The 17,267-nt window shown below is 38.9% G+C and overlaps 1 protein-coding gene across 1 annotated transcript in view; it reads left to right on the top strand.

Moving 5' to 3' along the window:
• Positions 1 to 17,267, top strand: part of MYO3B (myosin IIIB) — a 471,877-nt gene that overhangs the window by 241,531 nt on the left and 213,079 nt on the right. The window lies entirely within an intron of this gene.

Here is a 17,267-nt window from a genome sequence, read left to right as displayed (position 1 = left end):
GTTATTTATAAAAAACGGCATGTCATATGTTTTGATTTGCCCAGCATTATTCCTGGTAATCATCACATCCCTGCATTTTTGAGTTTCACTTACATGACATTAAGTAGTCCATGCCCAGTGGCTGAGAGCAGGAGAGCTTCAGAAACAGGCTGCGCGTTTGTGCTCTCATGCCTAATTTCTCTCATCTGTGGCTGAAATCTCACTCTGCCCGTGTGTCTTGTTAAAAACCAATACATATATATTTATATTTAATATAAATGTAGATTTTTTAAAATTCCATTAATGAAGAAAACTGGAAGAAAGCAGCCAGGACTGAGATTGTGTGCTAAATCTTTACTTGGCTGTTGCAGGCTAGAGAGCAGAAGTGTAGGTTGTAAAATGGTTTCGGAAAGATTACAAGTTAAACACTGGAGGCTTTTTCTCTAAAGTGCTCTGAGCCCATTTTCTTTAGTTAAAAGTTCCTTAGAGGCAATTTAGTATTTTTAAATGACTTTTCCCCAGGTATTGTTTATGCTATCTAAAGCAACTGTGATTTTCCCCCTCCCCTATTTTTATAGCGTAGATTAAAAAAAATGTTTATTTTCAAGGGCAGTTTCTTAAAACAGTATTCTGTGATAGTGTCTAAGAAATAGATCTTTGGTTTCTGTCCAGAGGGTGGCAGAATTTCTCTTTAAAAAAAATTAAATGCAAAGAAAGCTGCTTCCCCAGCTCAGCGATTATTTGGTTTTATAAAACTCGTCCGGATGCAGATAAGCTCTAATCCATTATTGTTAAAAGAACATTCAAAGGACTGGAGGTGAAGAAACAAAAATATCACAAGTCACAAGTCCTAGAAATATTTATATATTCTGCAGAAAACTGTTTACAAATCAAAAAGCATCAGAACTATTGGAAGTAGAGGCATAGTTTCAAGGTGACTATATCTTGCTGATTTTTCCCCACCACCATCAGGTTTCCTTTTTGATAGCTCAAAACAAATTTTTTCCCCCTCTTTTCCCTTTTCCACTGCAATTTCTGTTTCTATGGCTTGCCCACAGGGTAGGGAAGCACAGAGAAATTCTTGTAAGGATGCTTTTTGAAGCAGTAGAATTTGTGTTTAAGCCCCAGGGAACTGAAATCTTCTTTTCTTCCTCTGCTTTTGTTCCTATCCACCAGCCACCACCCCTCTACCACCCACCTACACACACACACACACACACACACACACACACACACACACACACACAGCACCACGACCAAAAATAAAGTACAAACCAAGCAAAAAAACAAACCTCACATTTAAATGCTCTACCTTGAATCAGGTATCTTCTTGTTTCTTCTGATTTGCTGCAGAACAATTTCTGAAACTTAGTTGCACAGTTATTCTACTTTTCACTTTTGCCTGATTTTGCCTGTCCAGATGTGTGTCCTCTTTTTAAAGACTTTTCTCCCTTTACTATAGAAAGCCAGGACTCCAGGCCCTCTCACACCCTCTGTCTAATTTCTCTTTATCTTTGTTAACTCCTTTGATGTCAAAGGGCTCATATGGTCATAGACCCTTCTCTTAGGGTCTTTGTAATCTTCAGTTTCACTCAGTAGTTTGTTTCTTTGAAAAAGTCACTAAAAGAAAAAAATACAGCCTCACAAATAGGTATCAAAACTTTAAGCAGCCACTTCTTTAAGAGAAAGGGAAATTAATTCTAAAGGAAACACAATGCATGCAATTAACACATTTTACCACCTATCCTACACTATTACTTCCTCTTAGCAAGTGGCAGGGAGTTGGCTACATAGGTGTTTTTTTTAAGCCCATCTGGAAAAATTCTCAAATATCATTTGATGCTGGTAATTCAATATATTTAAAGTTGTGAGTTTCCAAGTTAAGGTGAAAAAAACAAAGAATAATTGAGGTGAGTGCATAGATGAGTGAGGTGAATACCCAATTTACATTTTTATGCACAATTATGGTCACACAGCTGGTGGTACAATGCGGTGGTTAAAAAAATCCCTGACTCTGCCATGTTTGAATCCCAGTTCCACCACTTATGGATAAGTTATTAAATTTTTCTGTTCCAAAATTTCTTCTATAAGATGGAGATTATTTTGAGGGTTGAGTCAGTGCATTTAAAAATACTTAATGTTGATAACAGTTAAACTTCAGTCAATGTTAGCAGTAGTTGTAGAAGTTGTATATGTTGTGGTCTATTTAATTCAGAGTCCTCCATTTCTTTTGGCCTTAATCTGTGCAAATTCATCTCTATTTACTTACCAAACAACATCATGAAAATAAACAGTGCTGAGACCCTAAATGTTAAAAATATAAATTTCTGTCTCTTATTTAAAATCTAATTTATTCATTTATTCATTCCAGAGACATTTATATGTGTTGATGTGTCAAGCCCTCTGCCAAACAGAGGAACTACAAAGGGAAATCAGATACAGTTCCTGATAAAGAGCTAATAGTCCAGTGTGTGAAACGGACAAGAATCAGATGAGAACAGCTCAGCATGAAAAGTATCTGGATAGACAATTGCCTGGATACCTCCCAGAGTACCTGGGAAGGGAAGATCCTGGAAACTGGTGGGATGGTGATCCTTGAACTGTCCCGAAGAACAGATAGAAGATAGCTGGGGAAGGGGGTTATTCCACATGGAGGAGAAGAATGTGTAAAGGGCAAACGCACAGAGGCTGGAAAGAGTTTAGGGGATTTGATGAACAGTTAGTTGTCATTGCTGGAGCTTGTCTTGGGTCGTGGGGAGGGAGACACAAGGCAGGCAGGGGCCAGGGCTTGATGGGCTAAGGAGCTTGGATTTGTTCCTTGGGCACTTGGGAGCCACATAAGGATTTCAAACAGGGATGTGCTTTAGGAAGATCATTCTGATTGCAGTGTGGAGAATGGAATGGAGCTGGGCAAGCCTAGAGCTAGGGAGGTGAGTGAGAGCAGATTATGGCAATTGTAAATAACAGAAGGTATTAAGATAATGGTATTGTCAAGACTTGGTGGTGAATTGGATGAGAGAGATTAGGGAAAGAGAAGCATCACAAGGTCTACCTGAAGTGGGCTGTCTCCACACCCTGGTTCAGACTGCAATCAAATAGAAATTGCAAGGCCTTCAGAGACAGAGCCAGTAAAAAAGACTTTGCTTCCTCTTCATATCCTATCAGATGCCATGCATAGCCCTTGCAATGCCATGTACTTCTAGATATCACACAAAGCTTCCAGCTTTCTGCCCAAAGAAAGATTCTTCAATGGTTCAGACAGTCCTGGGCCCCCCAGCTGCAGAGACTTGTTTAGTTTTGAGAGCTAAAGCAAAGCAATGAGAACTACAGCCTCTAGGGGGAAATGCTTTACTGTTGCTGCAAAGGCAGGGAATGTTCTGTCTACTTTAGTATTGATACTTTACCCAGGGGAGAGGGAAGTTGGTATTTTCAGGGGGCTGCAGAGAAGGAGTCAGGTTCTCAAAGGATGGGGAAGAATTTGGATAGGTGAAGGGAAGGATCTTATATAGAGGGAGACATTGAACATAGAAAGAAGGTAACAGAGGAAGCAAGAGGGAGGGGGATCAGGCACCTAAGAGGAAGATTGACCTGAGACAAAACATCTAGGTTGGGAAAGACACAGAAAGGTTAGATGAAGATATCCAGAACATTTGAGGGGCAAGGGGCAGAGGAGATACTATGAGGAAACTCATGTTGGATGGCCATTAGCTTCCCAAAAAAGTAAGCAAAGTGGTCTCAAAGTTGGGACTGAGCTGTGGACTCCAGGGAAGTGTAAATCTTTGAAATAGCCACTATGAGGAATATGCTAAAGGGTTCATTACAGATGGACATAACGATTGCTCAATAGCACAGAAAACCCAGGTGGAACTTGGCTGAATAGCATTCCATTGTAGTGAAGTTAATTAGTGTTTAAGATAATGCACATAGAGCATTCAGAAGAGCATCTGGCATTAGCCTCTGAAAATTTGTACCATCAACACCATCACCTGTTCCATCTATCACCTCTAGCAATTCTTAGCCATGGGAGTAGGAGTAGAGAAAGCAGATACTGTGGTTTTCTTCAGGCTGGAGAGTGGTTTGGATGGACATGATGGGTGGACATGGCAGCAAGAGAATCTAAGCAAGTAGAAGAGTATCCTTGAGGTCTTTTTGGGAGTGTGGAAGCAAGTGAAGCCAGAAGTGGCTTATTGACCTTGAATGTGTGTCTGAGTCGGGGACTGGCAGTTACAATGAAGACAGTGAGCAGATTCAGTGACAGGATGGTGGGGAAAGAGATTGTGGAACTGTACTGTGTATTGTCGACTGAAAAAAAAAAAAGCACAACCTAAAAGTTGGGAGTTATGTTTTATTCGGTGGACAAAACTGAGGACTTAAGCCTGGGACACAGCATCTGAGATAACTCTGGGAGACTGCTCTGAAGAGGCAAGGTGGGGAGCCAGAATATATAGGATTTTTTTTTTTTTTTTTTTTGCAACAAAGACCAGGTGGTCAGAACATCAAAAGACTGCGGTTAATTAAAGAAAACCAGATATCTCAAGTTAAGGAATTTAGCACTTTTCTATGTATGGGAAGATACAAGAGTCTAGGCTCACTAGACTCATTCCTTTGATATGCACCCTAGCTATCTGGGGCCGGTATCCTGTGCTTTCTCATTCTGAGTCTCCTCAAGGTGCACCGTCAGGGGTGGCTGCAGCAGTTGACTGCTAAATGGTGGGCATCAGGCATCCTGGGTTCCCTCAGCGCTCATCTTTGGGGATGCTGTAATGTGATAGCTTGAGGCCTGCAACATCCTTTGTTCACTGATAAGGCAGGGCAATATTTTTCATTCACAGTATAAAGAAGAGCTTGAGTGGTGAGGCCCTACCTCACCTCTCCTGCTGTACGTGTTCTGGCTCTTCTGAATGGTACAGTTTTGGGGGGACAGCCAGACTGTGAGCCATTCCCATTTCACATTATGTATATGAGGCACCTATGGAGAAGTGACATTGTACTGTTTGAGATTTGATACCATTTCCTGATGCTGATTAAATGAGTGAAACTATTGGAATTAGTTTTTACAGTAGTGTATGATTTTGCTATAGCATATGTTCAACTCAGGAACAGTAGAGAGGTTATGCATCCAGAGCTGACTCTCTCAAAGGAGATTAAGTAGCCCTAATGTTCTGTGAACAGTAGTTTAGGGCTACATCTTTACTTAACCTGTCAGGAATGCTGTGAAACAATTTGGCCATTTTCTTTACATCAGCTCCCATTTCTTTGACTTCCAAAAGGACTTTTGCCCCCAAATCACTTTTGCAGACCCCCTAATTCATCAGTATCACCTGGTATGTTGCATCCCTATCAAGTTAGAGACATAGACATTTAAAACCATGCTTTTTGAAAACACCACTTCACAAGGGTTAGTGGGAGAGGAGCAAAACCACTGTCTGCCATGGGGGTGGAGGCAGGGAAAGCGCTGGTCGGCTCTGCTGTTACCACCCTGCCCCACACCCCCCTTCCAACCTCCCATCGTGGACTCAGCATCCAGCCTCAGGAAAACTGCAAATTCCAGCATGCTGTTCATTCCCCTGTGGGCGGTGTGGGACTAGCTGAAATCACAAACGTTAAACCCTCAAAGGCCAGGGGGTCTACTACCAAGTATTACTTGGTAGAACAATTAAGTGGCTGGTTGTTTCCTGCTCTGTTTAATGGATTTTTGATTCTACCCTTGCAGTCTACCTGAGGCTGATTAAAACAATGACCTCAGCTTTTCTGATTTCTTTTCAACCAGCAGCAGTGACCTTTAAAAACCGATTTGTCACTGCTTAACTGCTGAGCTTTCCCCAGTCAGTCTTGCTCACTCACTTCCTCTTTTACCTGCAAACATGCACCCCCCCCACACACACATATATTTACACATACATTATATTACGTACACTCTTGGGTTCTTGGACTCCTGTGTAAATGGACAATTTTTGAATGATTACTTCAAATACTGAAGATGCTTGACACATAGGAGGTTAAGGATTTTCCTGTTTTCCTAACAGACAAGAAATAAATTTATACCCTGATGTAATTTGTATCTGATAACTATCTGTCTATAACTGAGTGAATGAATTCATACTTAATTTTCTGCTGGTGTCACTGATTCTTGTTGCCTAGAGAAGGTGGCTATATCAAATATATTTAATATAATTAAGATGCTGACATTGGAATTCTGGTCATAACCATGCTTAGATGAAAAAAAAGGTTGATGAGGAAACAGGGATATACTGTAGAGATTTCCACCCAAATAATTCTTGTATTTTTTAATCTGTGTAGTATAATGTTAGTTTGATAGATATAAGCTTAAATTTCAGATCAAGATAGAGCTCATGTAGTTAGAGTTATACAGGTGATAATGTCATTCATATTTGGCTCTCAGCAGGATGCTGTTACACCTAGATGGTCTGCCATTATTTTTCTCATGCTAGGTCCATGATTATATAATTATAGTAAAAAGTTTCTCTTTCATCCACTCTGTTATCAAGAGGTATATTGAAATGGAAATACTCTATCCCCAATTTTGAGTAACATTTTCCTTACTATATGAGATCCATTGAATATGGTGATAAGGGAAAGAATGGTTCCTCTAATCTATCCAGATTGTCAGCTTGTTCCTGAGTTTTGTACATGGCCACAGAAACCTTTGTCTTAGACTCTTGAGGACCACCAGCTTTGAGCCTGGACCCTCTCCATTACTTTTCTTTACCCTTTTTTTCTCTGCTCCCAACAGATATTACTTACTTACCCAGAATCTGGTGGGAGTGTTAGTCATTTTCCATTCCTTCTGGTTCCACTCTTGGATGGAGGGAAGGGCTCTGATCCTGAGTGTGGGGGAGTGGAGGTAGGGGTGGCCTTCCCAATGGTCCTCCTTCCATAGGATGACTGTCTAAAAGACCATCAGGCATTTTTCAGTGCAGAGTTTAATCTCTCGTAGCACATCCTGTCATCATTAGGCTAAAAGATATTGTTTCCTTCCTACCCCGAGTTATAATTTAGAGGGCTTCCTTCTGTTGCTTTGTTCTTCAACATAGTTGGGGGTGAAGGGAAGAATGCATCCTGCCATACCTCTGTGAAGCTCCTGCAGCCCTGTGTGGACCTGCCTACATGGATGTTACTGCTTCCACAGGCAAAGTTGATGGACAGGACAGGCTAAGGGATTAAGGAATCACTTTTGGACAAAATATGTAATATTTTGTCAATATTATTAATAGGGCCAGCAGCTCAAACAAAGAAGTCTGCAAGCCCAGTGATGAGATATTAAAGAGAACTCCCAGAAACGGTTTTAACCATAATGCAGGTATAGAGATTAAATTATAGTGAAGGCAACAGCACTTCAGGAATGTATCCCCCCGTGTCTGAACCAGCTTGGTATCCTCTGCAGCTCCTTTCCCACTCATGGGCTGGACCTAAGACATTCCAAAAAATCCCCCCATCCTCTGTCTCATCGGTGCCCACTGTTGTTTTAGGGGAGGTCCCAGCCTTTACCTCTGGCTCTGTCTCACCCACTCTTCAGGTCCATTTCTTATTCTCCACCCATTTCCTTAGACTTGATGTTTCAGACTTGCCCTCATTCCAACCTTACTTGAGCTGGGGACTCAGACACCAGTTCCCCCTTTTCTGATCCCTGAATCCTTAGGTCAACACTACTCGCCACCACCTCCCCTCACCACACTAAACCCTAACTCCAGGAACTAGCCCAAGCCAGAGCTTTGAGTCTCATCCTGTCTATGCTTTAACCCCAAAACTCCATTTGTCTGAGAAGCCAGGCCTGGCAGACAGCATATTTAGAGCTTCATGAAAACAAGTAGAAAACCTAGCAAAAAGCAGTATAGACTTTGGTGGAATTTGAAAATGTCTTGTAAATCATTAAAACCATAATACCTTACCGTATACTCTTAATTTAATAGAATGCCTTTTGCTTTATCCACGCATTTATCTCTCTCTCCATTCCTCCAAGCTTTGGAATACTCAATCCAAAGTTTGTACTTGGAAATCTGTAATTTCACATTAAACAAAGAATTCCTCAGCAAGAAATGATAATAGATGCTATTCTTAAGTAAGGCACTAGGTGGAGCAGGTGAATTTAAAGGAAATTTAAGTTGACAGTTACTAGTGACAACACATTATTTAACTCAAGAGAACTATAAAAAAAAACCGAATTTATTTTGATTAATTTCAACTAAAAATAGATGGATATAAAATGATATAGCACTTTTAATAAATATATGTAATCTAGGATAATGTAAATAAAAATAGATAAAAGTTGGAATAAATAATGTTTTCTCCTCATTCTCTCCAAACCCCATAGCCAAAGCAGGAAAATGAAGCAGATAGCAGTTTCAGAAGAACACTAGTTGGGGAAGACAGAGATAGGGCTAGTGTATATTTTTTCCCTGGTGGAGAAAATGAAGTGGTCTTTATCAGAGTAGAATTAGCCTGCATCTACATCAGCTTCTACGTTGCCAGTTTCAACTTTGGGAACAAATAATTCTAGGGAATTTGATTGCCTGTATTCATGGGAAGAGATTGCTAATAATAGAAGGAAAAATCTTTTAAAGGTTTTTTGTTTTTCATAAAATATTATTGGAGATTTTTATGAGAATCAAGCTCAGATTTGCAGACAGCGTCTGCATGATTCCTGGAGGTTAAATCTGTGAGATAGATAGATTGGCATACAGACAATCTCTTCAGGGTTCAGAAGGTAACAATTTCGATCCTGTTAGTATTGCATTGTACGTCTACAGTTAGTCATGACTTTCTACTAGAGTTTATTTATTTGTGATATTGCAAGTGAGGTTTTGTCAGTACTTCCCTTTTTTAGTTGGCTCTAAAAATGTCATCTAGCGTGAAGCTTGATATCCCTGTATGCAGTTCAGGCTGACTTCAAGTCCGGGTCAGGAGTTGCTGGAGGAAAAAAAAATCCCTAGGAAACTCTCTATTGATTCAGTGGTATTTTGAATTCTGATTCCCCCAATCAGCCTATTACCATGTACTTCTCAGAATATGATGTATTCTACCCAAGGTATTTAGTTGCATTCAGTGGGCAGACAGAATGGAGAGTGCTTACTCCATTTTGACTGGAACCAGAGCTGTGGATATTTTTTTTTAAATACCTGACTTTGTCAAAAGGTGCTTGACCAATGAAAAACCATGGACTTAGTTTACTATTACCCTGTTAACTCCCCTTTTCCCTCTGTAAAAGTCTGCTCCTGCCCTTGCTGTGAAGAGAGTTGCATGTGGCTCAACACGGTTGCAGACCTCTAAGTGGAATTGTCTACTGATCCCAAATAAACCCATTTTTTGAATGAGTTGCTTGTTGTATTGACACTGAGCTGTATGAGCTGTTTGTATATTTTTGAAAATATAGTGTGTATCTTTGGCTTTTATTATATCTTTCTTTTTTAAAAATTTTTATTGGAGTATAGTTGATTTACAATGCAATTTAATTGAGGTTTCTCTTTATTCATTTTTCACAGTGAAAAAAGCTACTGATATCTCCAGAACCTTTCTATTCTCCTTAAAAAACAAAAAGCAAACAAACACAAAGCCCAAAAAACGGGGTGGGGGCAACTGTGTTCCCTTCATATTAAACCTCAGGAAATAGATTTCTTGTCTCATGACACATTAGCCTAAACAATTAGGAAATTCATACTCATATCACTGGTTAAAGACTGCCATTTAGTCCTTCATTATAAAACATCATAAATTATAGGTGATACATTTAGATATTTTAATACACTATATCCTGAGATTACTACCGTACATAGATGGAGTTTAATTTTGGAATCCACTCTTGACAAAGTACTATTATGACCTGCATTCTCCATCACAGAAATGAAACGTAGAGGGGCTTAGGGATTCTGCTATTTCTTTATATTGTATTTTTCATTTCAGTTATTTTATCCTTCAGCTCTGATGACTAATTTTTCTATATTTTCTGGTTCTTTGTTGACATTCTCACTGAGTTCATCTATATTTTTCCCATGTTCAAGTATATTATTTATCTATATGTCAATAAGTTTTATTAAATGGAGTTTTATCTTATTTCATTTGAAACAAAAAAAAAACGGTGCTTGAAATAAACTCTAATATAGCCTATTTCATATGATTGCAAGATATAAATTTAGGAAGGAGATAAACTCACAGAATTTAATATGATAGAATATAATTAATTTATTTAAAATGTGTTGTAATATTTTGTTTTATGATGAACTTCAAGGGAAAAAAATGCTTGGGTTTTATGTGAAGAGGATTTGGCCAGAAATAGGTACCCTCCAGCTCTTTACTTAGCAGAGTGGCTATATAGAAGCAGCTCTGAGTTTTTATAAAAAGCTGTTTCCCAAATCAATATGAATTTTCTTTGACATCACTAATATGTTAGAATACAGATGAATAAACTATTCTGTTAACAATAATTGTAAAATGCTTAGGTTATAAATTTGACTTTATTAAGTAAAATTGTTTCATCCACTTTGGCCCTTTATATGAATTAGCAGCTAAATTAGTTCTAGCACTGGAGATAACTAATACCATGCTTAAAATCCTCCTTCTTCAAATCTATCAAGAATGGGGATTAGGAAGTAACATTTAATTTGATAGGCAGGAAGTTTTTTAACTGCCTGGTGAGCAACACCCCCAAGAGAAAATCTCACATGTATACACAAGGGGATGCACATAAAGATACTGAGTGCTGCTTTGTTTCTATTAGCAAAAAGTTGAAATCAGCCTAAATGTTGATCAAAATAAGACTGGGTAAAGATGGTGACATGGGAAGATGTGGAGATCGTGTCTCCCCACAAATAGAACAGTTACTGGAGCCCAGCAGGGGAACTGAGGCCCAAGCAGACCACAGGAACCCTGCAGCAACCAGCTTGTGGGATCTTGATACACAAGCCCAGAGTCAGGCCTGTGCTCCTGAGGTGGGAGCTCTGATTCCAAAATATTGGACTAACAGGGAAACCCAGTGCTCAGGAAATATCCTTTACCGTGAGGTCTCCCAGAGGTTCTCAACTTAACACCAAGACCCAGCAGGAACACAATCCCACCCATCCAAAGTGGGGGGAAAATGAGATGACAAAATAATGTGCCACAGATGAAGGAACAAGGTAAAAATACACAAGAACAAATAAATGAAGAGGAAATAGGAAAATTGTCTGAAAAAGAATTCAGAGTTATGATAGTTAAGGTGATCCAAAATCTCAATAACAAAATAGAGAAAATACAAGAAACAGTTTAAAAGGAATCAGAAGAACTAAAGAGCAAACAAACAGTACTAGATAACAAAATAACCAAGATTAAAAATACTCTAGATGGTATAAACAGCAGAATAACTGAGGCAGAAGAATGAATAAGTGAATTGGAAGATAGAATGGGGGAAATAACTGCCACAGAGCAGGAAAAAGAAAAAAGAATAAAAAGAATGGAAGACAGTCTCAGAGACCTTGGTGACAACATTAAGCACACCAACATTCGAATCATAGGCATCCCAGAAGAAGAAGAAAACAAGAAAGGGTCTGAGAAAATATTTGAAGAGGTTATAGTGGAAAACTTCCCCAACATGGGAAAGGAAATAATTAATCAAGTCCAAGAAGTGGAGAGAGTCCCATACAGAATAAACCCAAGGAGAAATACTCCAAGGCACATATTAATCAAACTAACAAAAATTAAACACAAAAAAATGTTAAAAGCAGCAAGAGAAAAGCAGCAAATAACATGTAAGGGAAAACCCATAAGGATAACAGCTGATCTTTCTGCAGACACTCTGCAGGCCAGAAGGGAGTGGCAGGATATATTGAAAGTCCTGAAAGAGAAAAACCTACAGCCAAGAATACTCTACCCAGCAAGAATCTCATTCAGATTTGATGGAGAAATCAAAAGCTTTCCAGACAAGCAAAAGTTAAGAGAGTTCAGCACCACCAAACCAGCCTTACAACAATTGCTAAAGGAACTTCTCTAAGTAGGAAACACAAGAAAAGGAAAACACCTACAAGTACAAACTCAAAACAATTAAGAAAATGGTAATCGGAACATACATGTCAATAATCACCTTAAATGTAAATGCATTAAATGCTCCAACCAAAAGACACAGACTGGCTGAATGGATACAAAAACAAGACCCTTCTATATGCTGCCTACAAGAAACCCACTTCAGACCAAAGGATACATATAGGCTGAAAGTAAAGGGATGGAAAAAGATATTCCATGCAAATGGAAGTCGAAAGAAAGCTGGAGTAGCAATACTCATATCAGACAAATTAGACTTGAAAGTAAAGACTATTACAAGAGACAAGGAAGGACACTACATAATGATCAAGGGATCCATCCAAGAAGAACATATCACATTGGTAACTGTCTATGCACCCAACATAGGAGCACCTCAACACATAAGGCAAATGCTAACAGCCATAAAAGGGGACATTGACAGTAACACAATAATAGTGGGAGATTTGAACTCCCCACTTACATCAATGAACAGATCATCCAAACAGAAAATAAATAAAGACACACAAGCTTTAAATGACACATTAGAGCATCTCAACTTAATTGATATTTATAGGATATTCCATCCAAAAAACAACAGAATACACTTTCTACTCAAATGCACATGGAACATTTTCCAGGATAGATCACATCTTGGGTCACAAATCAAGCCTTGGTAAATTCAAGAAAATTGAAATCATATCAAGCATCTTCTCAGACCACAACACCATGAGACTAGATATCAATTACAGGAAAAAAACTGCAAAAAATAAAATCACATGGAGGCTAAACAATTCACTATTAAACAACCAAGAAATCATTAAAGAAATCAAAGAGGAAATCAAAAAATACCTAGAAACAAATGACAAGACACAACAACCCAAAACCTATGGGATGCAGCAAAAGCAGTCCTAAGAGGGAAGTTTATAGCAATACAGTCCTACCTCAAGAAACAAGAAAGATATCGAATAAACAACCTAACCTTACACCTAAAACAATTAGAGAAAGAAGAACAAAGAAACCCCAAAGTGAGCAGAAGGAAAGAAATCATAAAGATCAGATCAGAAATAAATGAAAAAGAAAGGAAGGAAACAGTAGCAAAGATCAATGAAACTAAAAGCTGGTTCTTTGAGAAGATAAACAAAATTGATAAACCATTAGCCAGATTCATCAAGAAAAAAAGGGATAAGATGCAAATCAACAGAATTAGAAATGAAAAAGGAGAAGTAACAATGGACACCACAGAAATACAAAAGATCATGAGAGACCACTACAAACAACTATATGCCAATAAATTGGATAACCTGGAAGAAATGGATAAATTCTTAGAAAAGTAAAATCTTCCAAGACTGAACCAGGAAGAAATAGAAACTATGAACAGACCAATCACAAGTATGGAAATTGAGACTGTGATTAAAAATCTCCCAACAAACAAAAGCCCAGGGCCAGATGGCTTCACGGGCGAATTCTACCAAATATTTAGAGAAGAGCTAACACCTATCCTTCTCAAACTCTTCCAAAATATAGCAGAAGGAGGAACACTCCCAAACTCATTCTATGAGGCCACCATCACCCTGATACCAAAACCAGGCAAAGATGTCACAAAAAAAGAAAATTACAGACCAATATCACTGATGAATATAGATGCAAAAATTCTCAACAAAGTACTAGTGAATAGAATCCAACAACACATTAAAAAGATCATACACCATGATCAAGTGGGGGTTATCCCTGGGATGCAAGGATTCTTCAATATATGCAAATCAATCAACATGATACATCATATCAACAAATTGAAGGATAAAAAGCATATGATCATCTCAATAGATGCAGAAAAAGCTTTTGACAAAATTCAACATCCATCTATGATAAAAACTCTCCAGAAAATGGGCATAGAAGGAAATTACCTCAACATAATAAAAGCCATATATGACAAACCAAAAGCCAACATCATTCTAAATGGTGAATAACTGAAAGCATTCCCTCTAAGGACAAGAACAAGACAAGGGTGTCCACTCTCACCATGATTATTCAACATATTTTTTGGAAGTTTTAGCCACAGCCATCAGGAAAGAAAAAGAAACAAAAGGAATCCAAATTGGAAAAGAAGAAGTAAAATTGTCACTCTTTGCAGATGACATGATATTATACATAGAGAACCCTAAAGACTCTACCAGAAAACTGCTAGTACTAATCAATGAATTTAGTAAAGCAGCAGGATACAAAATTAATGCACAGAAATCTCTTGCATTCCTATACACTAACAATGAAAGAGCAGAAAGAGAAATTAAGGAAACTCTCCCATTTACCATTGCAACACAAAAAATAAAATACCTAGGAATAAACCTGCCTAAGGAGGCAAATGATCTGTATGCAGAAAACTATAGGACACTGATGAAAGAAATCAAAGACGATACAAAAAGATGGAGGGACATACCATGTTCTTGGATTGGAAGAATCAATATTGTGAAGAAGACTATCTTACCCAAAGCAATTTACAGATTCAATGCAATCCCTATCAAATTACCAATGGCATTTTTCACAGAAGTAGAACAAGAAATCTTACGATTTGTATGGAAACGCAAAAGACCCCGTATAGCCAAAGCGATGTTGAGAAGGAAAGATGGAGTTGGTGGAATTAGGCTTCCTGGCTTCAAACTATACTATAAGCCCGCAGTGATCAAGACAGTATGGTACTGGCACAAAAATAGAAAGGAAGATCAATGGAATAGAATGGAGAACTCAGAGGTAAGCCCAAACACATATGGGCACCTAATCTTTGACAAAGGAGGCAAGAAAATACAATGGAAAAAAGGCAGCCTCTTCAATAAGTGGTGCTGGGAAAATTGGACAGCTATGTGTGAAAGAATGAAATTAGAACACTTCCTAACACCATACACAAAAAATAAACTCAAAATGGATTAAAGACCTAAATGGAAGGCCAGACACTATCAAACTCCTAGAGGAAAACATAGGTAGAGCACTCTAGGACATCCATCAAAGCAAGATCCTTTTTGACCCACCTCCTAGAATCATGGAAATAAAATCAAGAATAAACAAATGGGACCTCATGAAACTTAAAAGCTTTTGCACAGCGAAAGAAACCATAAACAAGACAAGAAGACAACCCTCAGAATGGGAGAAAATAGTTGCCAATGAAGCAACGGACAAAGGATCAATCTCCAAAATATACAAGCAGCTCATGCAGCTTAATACCAAAAAAGCAAATAACCCAATCCACAAATGGGCAGAAGATCTAAATAGACATTTTTCCAAAGAAGACATACAGATGGCCAACAAACACATGAAAAGATGTTCAACATCACTAATTAACAGAGAAATGCAGGTCAAAGCCACAGTGAGGTAACACCTCACACCGATCAGAATGGTCATCATCAAAAAATCTAGAGATAATAAATGTTGGAGAGGGTGTGGCGAAAAGGGAAGCCTGCTGCACTGTTGGTGGGAATGTAAGCTGGTACAGCCACTATGGAAAACAGTTTGGAGGTTCCTTAAAAAACTAAAAATAGAACTACCATATGATCCAGTAATCCCACTCCTGGGTATATACCCAGGGAATACCATGATCCAAAAAGAAACATGTAGCATAATGTTCATTGCAGCAGTATTTACAATAGCCAGGACATGGAAGCAACCTAAATGCCCATCAACAGATGAATGGGTAAAGAAGATGTGGCATATATATGCAATGGAATATTACTCAGCTATAAAAAGGAATGAAGTTGAACTATACGTCATGAGGTGGATAGACCTAGAGTCTGTCATACAGAGCAAAATAAGCCAGAAAGAGAAAAACAAATACTGTATGCTAACTCATATATATGGAATCTGAAGAAATGGTACTGATGAACCCAGTGACAGGCAAGAGTGGAGATACAGAAGTAGAGAATGGACTTGAGGACACGGGGCTGGGGTGAGGGGCGAAGGGGAAGCTGGGACGAGGTGAGAGAGTAGCATAGACAGATTTACACTACCAGCTGTAAAATATATAGCTAGTGGGAAGTTGCTGTATAACAAAAGGAGATCAACTTGATGATGGGAGATGCCTTGGAGGGCCAGGACGGGGATGGTGGGGGGGAGATGTGGGAGGGAGGGGATATGGGAATATATGTGTAGATGCAGCTGATTCACTTTGGTGTACCTCAAAGACTGGTACAAGAGTATAAAGCAAATATATTCCAACAAAGAGTTTTTTTTTTTAAAAAAAAAGACTGGGTAAAGAAATTGGTACATATTTACATGATGTAATATTACCCAGTGGTTAAAGTAACACTCAGTTGCTCACTCACTCTCTTTCTCTCTCTCCCTCATTTGCTCTCTCTCTCTCTCTCTGTGTCTAACCCTATCACCTTTAATGCCCATTATCATCACAGCTCCACATATATATGTATATATATGAAGCTCTCCATATATATATATGTGTATGTATATATATATATGAAGAAAGAGAAAGGTGGTGGGTAGGGGGGAATCATGATGTTGAATGTGAAAAAAGTAAATTTGCGTATCTTTTTTATGTTTAAAGATACAAAACCTGTGTATTGTTCATGGGTACGTAGATGTGCATGACCAGTATTTTTAAATAAACTGGAAGGATACCCACCAAATAGTGGTCACTCAAGAAAGAGGAGTGGGATGGAACATGGGTCACAAAGGGATTTAAAATAACAAGGTAAAGTGTAAGCATTTATTGATTCGTTGGTATTTGCTATATTATTCTCTGAAGTTTTCTGTAGTTTTAAAGATTTCTCAAAAAGTGGGGGGATGGTGCTGCTGGATAGCAAGAGGAGACCTCAAGGGAAGTACCCTGGTGAGAATCATGTGCCTGACACTGAACAAAAAAAAGTGCAAGGAAGTGCTGTGGTTGGCATTTAAGAAAAGCAGCTGTGTTAGATGGACCCACTTGGCAGTGCTCCTCATGGCAGCAGAAGGCTTGAGCTCTGGAGCTCCCCTTACCCCTGGGAGGCCTGCAGTGATGGGGAGAGAGCTGGGGACCTGGACTAGACTTGCTCTGCCGAGACCAGCTCGGCAGCTCGGGGCGAATGACGGGTGCCGCAAGCTTAAAGAAACACAGACATAGGTTTAAGAGAAAGATGGGACCGGGGGACTCAAGACCTCCAGGATCAAAAGCCCTGCGGCTTCATCCCACGTTGTTTTTATTGAGCTCTCGGCATTCCAGAAGCAAGATAGCATGAGGTTTTCACACTCCCAGTTTCGTCCCACAATCAAGGTTTTTCTTTGAAATAACCAAACAGAGACCTCAT

Source organism: Hippopotamus amphibius, chromosome 8 (genome assembly GCF_030028045.1).
Source record: "Hippopotamus amphibius kiboko isolate mHipAmp2 chromosome 8, mHipAmp2.hap2, whole genome shotgun sequence".
NCBI lineage: Eukaryota > Metazoa > Chordata > Mammalia > Artiodactyla > Hippopotamidae > Hippopotamus > Hippopotamus amphibius.
This window is presented reverse-complemented; position numbering and strand designations above follow the sequence as displayed.